Source organism: Symphalangus syndactylus, chromosome 9 (genome assembly GCF_028878055.3).
Source record: "Symphalangus syndactylus isolate Jambi chromosome 9, NHGRI_mSymSyn1-v2.1_pri, whole genome shotgun sequence".
Classification (NCBI taxonomy): domain Eukaryota; kingdom Metazoa; phylum Chordata; class Mammalia; order Primates; family Hylobatidae; genus Symphalangus; species Symphalangus syndactylus.
In genome coordinates, this window is record NC_072431.2 from 115,869,144 (window position 1) to 115,882,927 (window position 13,784).

At 36.2% G+C, this 13,784-nt stretch overlaps 1 protein-coding gene across 11 annotated transcripts in view; it reads left to right on the top strand.

Moving 5' to 3' along the window:
* ELAVL2 (ELAV like RNA binding protein 2) overlaps window positions 1–13,784 on the top strand; it is a 160,241-nt gene that overhangs the window by 11,384 nt on the left and 135,073 nt on the right. For 8 of the 11 annotated variants that reach the window (XM_055294050.2, XM_055294053.2, XM_063609828.1 and 5 more), the window contains exon 1: window positions 12,876–13,307. The exons of the other annotated variants lie outside the window; for them this stretch is intronic. The gene's annotated coding sequence lies outside the window, so the exon portion shown is untranslated. Of the gene's footprint in view, window positions 1–12,875; window positions 13,308–13,784 lie in introns of those variants that run through there. 11 annotated transcript variants of the gene reach the window in all.

Below are 13,784 nucleotides of genomic sequence, written 5' to 3' on the forward strand. Positions count from 1 at the left end.
ATTTTGGTATTTTTTCTTAGTACCTTTTTTTCCAGTTCTACCAATGTCATAAATCTAATAAGATAAATAATACCTGTTAGATAGCTCTTGTTAGATTCTTGGTCATGGTATTAGAATATTTCTAAATAGCAAAACAAAATAAGTAAGAATGTTCAGAGACTATGCCATCAGTCACAGTTGAGACATTGAGCCAGTTTTCCATTCTCTTGAATAGTGATTTTAAAGACAAAAGTTAAATAAGATGAAAATTGAATTAACTCAGGTGACTGTTTAGGACATTGAAATAGCAATTCACTAATGGTACCTGTCTGGAAGCCAGTTTTTGTTCAATCTTATTATAATTATTTACTGTATTATGGTTTTCACTTACTTATATGCCATAGAAATATAAGCAAATCACTTTAAGGGTTTTGCTGGCTGGGAATGAAGGTTCATTTTATGAGATTCTTGAGCAATTTGAGAAAGGATTTAATAGGGAAAAAGAAATGATTAATTCATTGAAAAGAAGAACATTCCTTGGCCATAATCCAGATAGTCAGTAAGTGAAGGAAACAATTTATGTTATTGTATATAATTAATATTAGGCAATTTTAATTGGACAGGATACTTGTACCTGATATTGTTGTCTAAGAAAATGGTAGAGCAATTTCTGAGATTTTTGTCATATCTATTTTTCGTGTGTATTAAATCTCAGTTTGTTTTTATAAGTGAATATTATTTTGTTTATAAACTGTAAAGCTCAAGGGGTATTATTCTGACCTCTCTCTTTATCTAAGTTGTCTTTTAAGAGGTCACTGGTCCTTACCATCCAGCATCTAGCACCTGTTCCCACCTGGTGGCTATAGGCCCTCAAGCTTGAGCTGTAGAGTTTTTTCTTTCTGAAACAATAAACTACCTGTTTTTCTGACTTAAGAAAAAGAATGCATGCTCAAAATTTTTACAAACCCAATAGTGCAGAAAATGTAAAGAAAAAATAACTATAAATCCAACTCCCATTACCTCCAAATAGCCATTGTTTAATGTTCTAGTAAACATCCTTTATGTGATGTTTAATATGCTTAATATTTCATAAATATCTTCACATTTCATTAAATAATAAACACCACCTTTTTAATGGCTTTATAACTGTTTACTATATGTTTATGGAGTAGACTGCTTAAAATATGTAAAAGCTAAATAATTAAACTGCAAAAGAATGTTACCCGCTGGTTAAAACAGCCAAGGACATCTTATATAAAATATTTCCCAAAATCCTATTATATTTGACCTGAATCTCTTTAAAGGAACAAATCATCCAACTATAAATTTTCTCTCCTATTTGTCAGCGGTAGAGAGCATGGCAAGGTATAAGAGTCTGATTATTTCTGAAATAAAAAGTAGAGCTTTATCTGTTTATGTTCATTGTAATATGTGTTTTCCGGAGGGTTTTGTTCTCTTGCAAGTGTTATGTCATCTGTAATTGTAATTTCTGTTGTATTTCTTTAAAATTACAAAATTGTACATCTGGAAGTACCTTAAAGGTACTCTAATAAATAGTGGCTAAGGACTTGGGCTCTAGAAACAGCCTATTTAGGGCGAAATCCCAGCTCTTTTGATTTCTAGCTGTGTTATCTTGGGCAAATTACTTAACTTCCTCAGTTTCCTTATCTGTAAAATGATGAGATTCTGGTGAGGGTTAACTGATTTAATGCATGTAGAGGATTAGAATGCCACCTAGCATACATTATTATTACTAATCTAGTCTCCTGGGAATCATGAAGTTTAGTCAGAGTGACTTTCTGAAGAGAATCAGCTAGTTAGCGGGAGAACTAATACTAGGACTCATGCCTCCTTTCTCCACATCTAGAGATCCTTGCTTAGTGCCAGAGTGCGTACTTTCCCAGCGGCGTTTTTAAAGCCCTCCCTTAGGCACAAAGGTATCTTAGAGGCGTCCAGGGCTACGCAGAGCAGCAGCCTGACAGGCTCCTGTCCCTGGTTTCTCTCCCTCACAGCTTCCGTGGGCTCCTTGGCTCAGAAACATTAGATGCTGAGAGCCCTATCTCTTTCCCAGTGCTGATGGAAATATTTTGCCCATCAAAACACTTTCATTATTGTCAGTGTCATGAACCCTTCTTCTATACCTGTCAGTCTTTTCCTCATATATATTATAGTCTGACCCTGCCTCCTCATTGCAAGGAGTCTTGAATTTTCGACGGAAGCTTCTTAACCCTGCTTATGTGTTGGTTCTAATTCCTCTACCTTTGGGTATCTTTCTGTCTGGCGTTTTCTAAAATTCACAGTTGTCAATAGGTGTATCCTGTTTCCAATAGTTGTATATCTGTACTTCCCTCTACTGGCTTTCAAAGCCAGCATAATGTGACACCACAATACCCAACGAACCTGATTTCCTGTGCTTTGTAGCCCACTTCCTCTCCTATAGACAGGCTGGTATACTCCAACAAATTCCTGTAATTTTCACCTCTCAACCTCCTTTTATTTGCTCTAAACCACACACACACACACACACACAGACATGCACGCACACACACCCAATTGAGATTTATATAAAGATCTTTTAAAACCGAGGACTGAACACTATAATATATATGAATATTTTCCTCTTTTATACAAACCTTACAAGGAGGCTCAAACTTTCATGTATCCTTTTGATATGACTAATATGGAGACACGTGTATCTTTTCATATTCATTTTATATCTAGAAATATTAGTATTCTAGAATACGTCAGTACTCTATAAGTTAAATAATAAGCACTGACATAAAAGAAAGTTTTTTATTGTTTGCACAAGGAATCTAGAAATATCATCTAGAGGAAAAAATTCACAGTAAATTGTGTGAAAAAAATTCAAGGAAATGTCTATTTGTTACTCATACAGCTTAAACAGTCTGTAACACCATTCATTTATGTTACATCTTCCAACTCATGTTTACAAAAACTGACATTTCAAGCAACCATATTCTCTAATTTCTCATACTAGAATGACAATGACCAAAGGTATAAAATATTATTTCTATTACAACAGTATCTTCAGCCTTAAAATGCACATACATAATGCTCTATCAGAGAAATGGATTTTTTTATTTAATCACATCAACATGAAGAGTTAAGAGGGGTTAGTGTGAAATGGCAATAAACAGCAGCACTGGCTGTTCTGTGTTTATGCATATGTGTTTTTTCTTGGTGCTAATTACACTTGCTCGTAGAAGTCTGGCAGTCACATGACTGGGCTTGACCTTGAGTGGGTTAATTTTATCAAATTATATGATACATTTAAGATGCAGACAGGTGCCTATTGAAGCTTAAAATAAAAACATTAAGTCTGTTTTCTATTGTTACCTACAATGAATTTAGATCTCTAAAAGTTTAAGGTTCATTCTTTTATCAGGCTGCAAAATGTTGTTTCCTTCCATTTCACTTACTGAAAGTCCACAGCTATAGCTCCATCTATATCAATTCATAGCAATGTAAGCCCAGGAAGGAACTGCAAAACTATAAACCATAAGCAAGTTTTAGTATTCTTCTGATATTCTATGTTTTATAATGTCGAGTAGACATTATACATTTTGTTTTACTCAAAACAATACATTATAAAAAGCCCTTTATATAGTCTACCTCTATATTCCTTTAGATATTTATTTTGATAGATTTTTCAAACACAATCTAAATAGAAAACTAGAGCAGAAAATACTGTTAGCCTATGTAAATGGAATAAAGATAATAGCCTATAAAAATATATGTGGAGATGGGAGAATGAGCCTAGGGAGAGGTGAGTGATAAGTAGATTGGAACTGGTTCCTTCCAAGGCCATAAATGAGTAATAACCTTTAAAATCTTCCCTTAGAAATTAACACAGAATGGTAAATAAGAATAATGTATGCATATATAAAATTGAATAATAAAAGTGTCTCAACATAGAATCAAAATATTTTAATTTAATTAGACTGTGATGGTATATATTTGACTCAACTTGATTTCATCAAGTGATTAACTGAATTATAAGCTATACTTAATGCCGAACACTAATGTTTGAGCCTAACTAAAGTAACAATAGCCATAATTAATGCCAGAGAGAGTAACAGATTGCAGAAAGACTGACATCCCAGAAAACTATCTCTATTAACCTGAGAAATGTTACCTAAATTCCTAATGCCTCTGTTATGCCCCCTGAAAATGAGAAATAATTTATGTCCTTCTTTACCTCCTGGGGTTACAATGATAAATATGTAAAAGTACATTGAGCTTTTTGTGATAAAAGGTACTATAAAAATCTAAGGTGTTTTTATTTTTATATCAGTCAAATGGGATCTCAGACTCAGTTCCATTTTGAAGACCTACAACTTTTTATGGGTGAATCATGAAATTGTATTGGGAAATATATTGAAGTCACATAACAGGGCAGATAGATGATTTTATGCCTTTTGGCGCCTTTTAAACTTGGTTGCAATTAGAAATGTGAGAGAATATTTATCATGAAATATATCAGTTGGGACATTAATGAGAGCTAATGAAAATATTTAAGAGACAGTATGCAAAGGCAGGAATTCTAATTCTGGCTCCATCAAATAAATGTGATAAGTTACCATTTTTGTTCTCATAATTGTAGTTATCATATATTGACTGCTTCCTCCATGCCAGGAAGTTTTGAGTATTTTATACTTATGATTACATCTAACCTCACAGTGATTCTAAATTAGGCATTATTAGCACGATTTTATAGATTAGAAAATCAAGGTTTAGAAGCAATAAAGTAACTTGTCCAAGGCCCCGTGAAATCAGGTTCAAATCCACGTGTCTGAAGTCAAAACCCAAGCCATTAACAATCTGCAAAACTGTAGCTCCTAGAAGGATAATATCCCTTCTATGATATTCCTATATAAAGGAGTAATTTTTTGACAAGTTATATTATTTAAAAAAGTGATATTGTACAAAAATTTATAAGGATAAACAATAACAACAACATAAACCAGACACATTGTGAATATGTATTATACAACATATTAACTGAGTTATTTAAACGTCTCAAGTTTTCCATTTACTATCATTTCCTAAAATATAATCTGATTTCCTTCAAGCATTTATTGTCTCTAATCTAATTTTGTTATTCTGGCACATGCTAGGCACTCAAAGGATGCTGAACCAAATTGAAATGGGCCTTTTGTCAAAGATTAGGAAAAATATTTAGAAATAGGAAGTGATTATGTATTGCTCATTTGACTCTTACCTGATGATAAATGTTATATCTGGAAGGACATAATTATATGTGATATTTTTGGTAATAGAATTATAATCAGTCATTAAGCAAAAACATGAAGACTTTTGGATATGATATTTCAAAAGCTTCCAACATTTTTGCCTTAATACATCATAGGAAGATTGTTTGCTTTCAAAATATAATATGCCATTTCTCACAGAGGGGGATTAATAATTGAAAATCATTTAAAAAACTAACTTTACATTTTTGGTTATTTTTTATTTTTCGTCATTTATAATGAATTGCTATGCCTTTAGAAACCATATGTAGCATTCATTTTGTGACAAAAATTTATATAAAACAAGATTATTTTTATACTAATTTCATGCTAAAAGATTTTATGTTCATAATGAAAATGTCACTTCTTAAAATTATCTTAGTTTTGAAATGCTATAATTTAAATTTTTCACATTTCAAACTTGGTGACAGTGTATCTTTTCATCTGTATGCAAATTCACATCTTAAAAAAGTCTTACTTGTATTAAGGAATAGTTTAAGCTTGTCCATTGTCTGCATATTTTCAATTTGATTAAGAAAAAAATAAAAATCATAGCTTAAGGGGCTTATTAAAGCTGGTAATTCAAACTTGTTTTCTAACAAGCAGAAAAATATCTTGTTATTGGATTATTGGAGATAATATAATACTGCCTAAAATGCTGGAATTCATTAAAATAATATTTCTTAATATACATATATAGTAGCCATTGTTTAAACCAATATAACTTTATGGAAAATGATGGTATGGAAAGGAAAAGTTAGCTTACGTAACCATAAATTTCTGTCTCATTAAAGGATACACAAAGCACTAATTCATCCATACACTTAAATTTAAAAGAATAAAAAAAACCCAAACACCTATTTTTTGTTAGATATGAAGGATTTTTGCATATAACAATTCAACAGAAATGTCTTTGAGATTTCATGACCTATATTTATTTGCTTACTACCCTATGAATAATCAAATAACAATTTCAAAGTTTATAATTGTTTTTAATTCAAGTAGTTTAATGGTTGCTAAAATTTATGATAGCATGTTAAAATTTTTCTCACTTTTTCCGCCAAGTTCATTTTTGATTTTTCCTTTTCCTAAAGTGATATAAGCCTTTATATTGTCAGTTAAATGCATTCTGAGATCACATTTTTGAAGTTAAACAAAACAAAAATTGATTCATTTTCTAAAGCTGTATTAACTATGTGTTGTTGGCTGAAGGTAACTTTTTATAAATGTTTCTAAGACTTAAAATGTAAATGCCCTTGTGGAAAATGCCATGTATCTTCTCATACTTGCTATCCACCTCATAAATGGACACCAACGAACTTGCAATTCACTTAAGACAAAAAGAACAAGGTATAACACTAAGACATTAGTGAATCAAAATGACAACGTCACTGGCTATATGCTGGTCATTACACATATTAAATATTTGTGAAAACATCTATTTAAATAATGCATAAAATTTCAAACCTCATATCCAAAAGAGCAGACAGAAAAATGTAGATATAAAGTGTGCGGTAAGAATCAGGTATGTGTTAGAGTACATACCTGGGATTTTTTTTGTTTCCTGTGTTATCCTATAGTAATTACCTGGGTAAAGGGAGGAGGGAGTTGAAAAATAACTGTTATTCCTGTAAGTAGCTAAGCAGAGTCTTTCCTGTAGATGACAACTTCTTAGGCTATTGTAAAAATCATTCTGGAATCTCTCCCGTGGCCCTATCACTTCAACCAAAAGGCCAGGTTAACTTCAATTTATGGTAACTCCTCTGTATCCGGTTGATCTGCTTTTCTTACAATGAAAGGAAAACTTTAGAGTCCATTTGATATCCACTTCCTCTCACCCCTGCTCAGATAAAGACGGAATTCCCTTTTATACCAGATTGGTTTAAATTGTCCCTTGATCTCTTATCACACCAAACTTTACACACAACTCCATACTGTACTTTTCAAATTGTTTATTCATAGTAGCTATGATTAGGAATCATGGCCAGATGCTGTGTCCCTTTTCCACTTCTCACAGCTTCCCTTCCCCAAATAATTTTTAAGCCCGGTAGGCTTTTTCTTCTCTCTCACTGCCCCCTCCCACTACATTTTTTTTTAAAACAATATTCCATTCCAGGCGCCCCCTCTGCCTGCCGAAAGCATTTTAATGACAGTTTACTTTAGCGGTCTATCAGCAGACTGCTGCTTCTGCCACCTGAATTTCAATTTCTTAATTTACAGCCCAGATAAAACAGAATGGAGCAGGATCTGGGCTTCTCTCTACATTGGGTTGGCCTTATCAAGCGTGAAGTTTGGCGCATTGCAAACCTATTCAAGTGATTATCTGTTGAGGACCTCTCGAGCCATCTCCATCTCTGCAGCGGGCTGATAAGACAGCTGTTTCTCTAGCCGCTGTGTCTCCCCGGGCCTCAGTCTTCTTCTGATACAAACTCCGCCTTTGTCACCGTGGCCCGGTGCCGGCACTTGCTCTGTGGGACAAGGGTTTGATCTGAACACACGTGGGGGTAAAAGTGTGAGCGCGTGTGAGAGCTGAGGAGGGAGGAAGGAGGAGGGATAGGGCCAGGAGAGTGAGAGGGGGGAGGAGGGAAAGAGTTAGAGACCGGAGGGAGGTGGGGGGCAGGGCGGCGTGCCGAGCGCCCTGGATGGCTCTGATTGACTGGTTGCTCAGCCTGGCTTTATTATTTCAAATTAGACGTGCATCGCACACAAGTGGAAACATAAATCTTCAATATAAGAAAGAGCCTCCGAGCATCGGAAGCAGAAAAACCGTTTCTTCCCAGGTCCCGGTAAAGGGGCCGGAGAAAAGACTGATTACTACCAGCTGAGACAGATGGTTTCCTTTAACTTTGGAAACTGCTATTTTTAATTGCTTGTATTAATTTTGCATGAGATGTATCGGCTCCAGGGGGAAGCTTAAAGAAGGCTGTTAGTATCCCTGAAAGAAACGGACATAAGGCTCTGATTTGCCCTTTTTCACCTCGGGTTTATTTTTTTTTTCCTTCACCCTCGCCTAGTCGCCTAGATTTTCCCTTTGTATGCTCAGGAAAGACGTGAGTTTATCCTCCTAAAAGTTGCTATTGAGTAAAAGAGGGGAAGGAAATCTGGGGACATTTGTGGGAGCGTCTACATAAAATAATCGTCGATCTGAGGCTGCAAATATATTTTCCTAGACACTCTGGGACATGTGCAACAGATCTTAGTCTGAATATCTGCAGGCAAATCATCTAAAGGAGAATGAACCTCATACATTGGTCCAGGAAAAAAAAAAAAAAGGTGTGTGTGTGTGTGTAGGTGGGGGGCTGGGAAGGGAGAACCAACCTAGGCTGGTCTCAAAGATTTACCGCGACACTAGTTACATTTTTTAAAAGAACATTTAAATGAACAATACATGTGTCTTTAAGTGTAAACAGCAACCTCAGGATTCGGGGGGAATATTCCTTGAGTGTGCTCTCTTACTTTACAGTCTTTCCCCCTTGAACAGGAGTTTAAAGACACAATGTAAAGAGAAAGTAAAGGATGTTTGAGATCCCGCTCACTGCCGCCCCTGGCACTGTCCCTAACGAAAGTGTTTGCAATGTAAAGAATCTTTCTCAAAATAGTCTTGGGAGTCACTCACCTTCGAGTAAAAGGCTTTACCCCTTTGCTAGGGGGTGGAGGGAGCGGGGAGAAGAACGGGGGAAGGGAGCAAGGGTGAGCAGGTAGGCATTTTTGCTGCAATTCCAGCTGGGAAATTCGAGGATTAAAAACTCTGGAGCAGGTTTACCAGACTTTTCGAAGACTACCTGGATTTGCATTTATTTTGCATGAACACTCTGAAGAAAGGCAAGCTCACGCCGGCAAGGGAGTGTATGTAAAACAGGACAGTGGAAGGTGCACAGCGAGTTCGGGGCTCTAACTCTCCTGACAGTTTGTCACGATGGCTGAGTCCTAAGAAAAGCCAGCCTAATTCAAAATAAATGAGTTTCTGTGGAGTAGGACAGTCTTTTCCGCAAAGTCCCGTGGAATGAAACATTCCCAAGACGCGCAGTTTCCGTGTCTCACAGAAAGGGACAGAAAACACCGTGTCAAGCTTTGCAAGTCTTAATTTGAGGGCTGCTCGTCTCTGTCCATGGTGCTAATTCCTGCCTCTTTCTCCTGCGTGGTTGCCACGGTATAAATTCACACTGGTGTCAATTTTCACAACTTTTTCCCCCTTTCGGTGAAAGGCAAGTCCACATACTACTTTAAGAAGAATAAATAAAAGAGTAATCAGCAAGGTGTGTGATATCTGTATTTCTCATGCAGACATTAAACTATCATATTTCCAATAGCATGAACCACGACCCCCTACTCCACCAAACTAACACATAATATTTTTATTCACCTAAGAAGGTTTACTGTTGGAAATTACTGCCTTAAGCCAAACATTGTAAACTCATTTTAATAGTTTAACTTCTTTATTTACTTAAAAAACGTTACAAGTAGTTTACAGTAACTTTTATTATAAAATGTAAAATCACTCCTTCCCTTGCCCCCAGGACCTCTAGTATAAGGGAGTTATTTATCCTAAAAGACATTTTCCACAACAGCTTTGCATATTCTTGTGAATAAATGTTCTCTTATGTAGAAACTTTAGTAAAATGATCAATTAAATTCATTACTTTTTCGGTTTTGAGAACTATTCTTTTGCAACTTTATCCACCTCACACTTTTGCTCCAAGTTCGCAGTCATTCCCTTTATCTCTCCCTTTTCTGCTGCAATTCAAAATAATGCCAGGAACTTGGAAGATATGTCAGAGTTCATAAGACTTAATCATATTCAAATGTCTTTTAAATACTTTCTAATGCAAATTCAGATTTTGTGGATAATTCTTTTACCAAAGAACTATAAGTGAAAAGGGGTTGATTGCATTTTTTGCTTATTCTTAAGTGAGATGTTTGCACATAGCCTTCATTACTTAATCATGGGATAGTATGTATTTGTTAATGTTTCAAGCTATGAGACATGAATTCCAAAGTGAAATCTATATCCAGATATCACTTGTTTTAAAGAGGCTGTAGTCAATATTTTTTATTTTTAAAAGTTGAAAAGGTACATGTTGCTTATAATACATCTATCCATTTAAGAGTTTTAAAATGTAAAAACATCTGTTTTAATGAGGAAGTAAAATAGTATTTTAAGACACTTTGACTTTTCAAATAATTTAAGTCCATTTTACCTACATAAAAAAACAACATGTTAGGGATGACAATACTTTGAATAATATTTTGTTACTCTGCCCAAGCTGAAAAAAACCCATAAATACTGAATCTACAGAATTTAGCATTTTTCATTTGAATGAACAAGTTTACTATTTTGCATGTAATTTCTTTACATAATACACATGCTAGATTTTTATTACTCCATATCACTCCCAGCTTTTCACACCTGTCCCTATCATTTTGGGTTACCTACAGACAGATATCACAGTTATCTACATATCTTTTTTGTGGATATAAACATGCGCCAAAAAAAAAAAAGTATTAGTTTCCACCTAGTTAGAAAGCACTTAAATAATTGTAATGGTAAAGATTTACTTCAATGTACTGAAATTATATGGGCATATGCAACTAATTCAATATTAAGAGCATGGTAACAAGTAGGAAAGACAATTCACTTCATAGGTAAGTGTGATTAAATCAAACAGTATTATACTTTTCCCAAATTGTATTCATTTAAAGGTTATTTCTCTGTATGGAGCTGGGGACAAGGGGAGGGGCTGAAGGAAGATGGCTACAAACCCAATCTTCTGTTATTTATACATCTAGTCTAGATGGGGTGGAGTCTTTCTGTCTTTTCCCCCTTGACTCCATTTCTTCAAAGTGCTTTTCTTTCTTCTTGCTATGAGTTTCACCCAGGTCTAGAGAATAGTTTTAAGTTGAAATTAAGACTCCAGAGGTTGTTATATAAAAAGTGGGGGTAGAGGTTAAGGCATGATTTTATAAACACTAATTATAAGATAACATAGATTCAGGCCTTCTTTGTCAACCCCCAGTTATTGTCATGCAAAGTAATAGAACTCGTATATTGTTATACAGGCTACACGGGAGATAAACAGGTCTGTTTTTCACCATTAATCATTTATCAACACTCAAGGACACTCTCAAAGAACACTGATTTACTGTATTCCTCACTTCTAAGTCATTTTGCTTTGGGATCATCTGTCCCGTTCCCCTCCATGACACCCTACCCTTTTGCAATCTCTAACTCTTACCTGTGTCTTCTTTTTCCGGCATTCTCAAAGATAGCGACTAGTTGTAAATATGCCTTTCAAAAAGGCATGTGCCTCTGGTTAAGATACATTACATTGTGTAAGAATGGTAAAAAAAAACTGTCTAGGGAGTTGGTGCTATCTTTCAAGATTGAAAGGAGAAATTCTGGCTGGAAAAGAACGTAGGTCAAATGAATATTGTGTCTACTTATACATCCAGACGATCCTGAGGACCTCACTTTCACTTAGAGGAAGAAACAATTATCATGCATAAAACTGTATTTTGGTCTCCTGAATGCTGTTAAAATATGGGGTTGTAATAAAGTAGTCTTCCTCTATGAAGCAGAAACATTGATAGCACGTGGTCTTCTGGTTAAACTTCTTAAATCCTCACAGAAAGAGCCCTGATAAAGGTTCGACTATCTTTGCTGTCAGCAATATATGTGTAGTCCAAGGACTGTACCTGTCTGCAAATGCAGAGGAGTGGCTTGTTCCACTTTTATATACAGCTGCTCTTTTTGAGAGCCATTAGACACCTCGAAGTGAAGGACCTTAGCTCTACTCACTACCTCTTTTTCTGGATAGGATATTTATCCTACACTTTTCTATTCTAACATGAAGTGAAAGCTAATTCAAACCGTGCAGCTTTATTTGAGAGCATTTCTGACTTCATCCTTATCTTAAAAGGATGCTTTAAAAAGGGGTTGATGAGGACACATAAATCTGAAATATGCCTATATTAAAATAAAGACATACAATTACCTAACATCTAATACAAAATACAGTACTGGACACAAATCGAAAAAAGGCATGCGGGCAAGTAATGGATGTACATTCATCCCTTTCACTCAGATCAAAGAGAGGGAGCTCTCAATGACTCATACATACCGGACAGAGACTTAAATGTTATAAAGAAATATGCCATAGATGCAGCAGTGATGGCAAAGGAGATGAATCTTTCTGAAGCAGAAAGATTTAAGAGGAAAGGAGATCGTGCCATATCGCAAACTCTTATAGTACAGTTCCAACCCTCCCACGTTGCTCTCTCCACATTTCTTTTTGCTTCTTGCATTTCCCTTCGCCGCCAGTGTTAAGTGTACCTCCCCGCACAACTTACCTTGAAACGGGACTCCATTGAGCTCTCGAGAGTGACAGAAGCCCATAGCCAATCTTCTCACGCGGCCCCGCCTGGGCAGCCTCAATGGAAGCGTCTGGACCAATCAGGATCCTGGGGCCATGAGCAAGTTACGTTGTGGCGCGATTCGGCGTATACTTCCGCGCGTGCTGCCCGGGATAGGAGCCTGGCAGAGCAGCTGCACACACGGCAGTGCGGAGGCAGAGAAGGGGTTGGTGATACGGTGCTATAAATCTGTGGTCCAGTCCACCTCCCTTTTAAGACGTCCTCCCCCCTATTTCTGTTCTCAGTTAGAGATGCAGCAGCTTACTCCTGTAGCGACCTACTAAAAAGCAACAAGGAGAAAGACATCGTCTTTTTGAAAAAACGTTCTTTCGTCTCTTTTCTTTGTTCCTTGGTTTGTTTTTCTTGCCCCTTTTTGTTTAGTTGAACGGCAATAGGAGGGTAGTCTCTCCGTCTTTTTAAACTCTTTTTTAAGTTTCCCCTCCCCTTTCATATTTTTTTTTCGCCATTTCTTTTAGCATTGGACTTTGGGGTCGAAAGCGTTTCTTTTTATTTGCTTCTTAAGCCGAGCACAGTTTAGGTTTCGTGCTGTCTTAAGAGAACTATCCAGCAGCTTCTTGCTCATCCTTATTGGGAGAACTGCACCGTTACTTTAAAAACACACATACACAAAAACCTTAAGGGAGAAAGGTAAGTTTCGGTTTGGTTTCTTTAATCATTAGTTGCAGCGATGCGCTGGCAAACCCAGAAAACCTGTAAGTGAGCGGAATACAGAATATGAAGTTAATTGCACATGTTTGTCTCATTTCAAAGCTACTGTTCTGCTTTTTTAATTTTAAAGAGCTAGACTAAAAGACGGTGGACGCATGCTTAGCGTACTGAATATTCGTAAATGTCCATGGCAGAAACTTAAGTGGTAAATGTGGCCAGGGGGGAGTAGGGGTACAATGGGAGGTTAGATGTGGAGTGAGCTTCAAGATTGAGATCAGAAGTTCATTTCTTGGGGAGAGAGGGGTAACTTGGGTGTTGGGGATGCATGCCTCTACTTTCGCTCAGCAACCGAAGGACGGGAGAGGCTTTACAATCATTAAGGGGAATCAGAAGCCTGGACTGGCAGATTAGACCAGCGAAAACCACAGGCTTAATTGCATTAACCAGATAGCATGT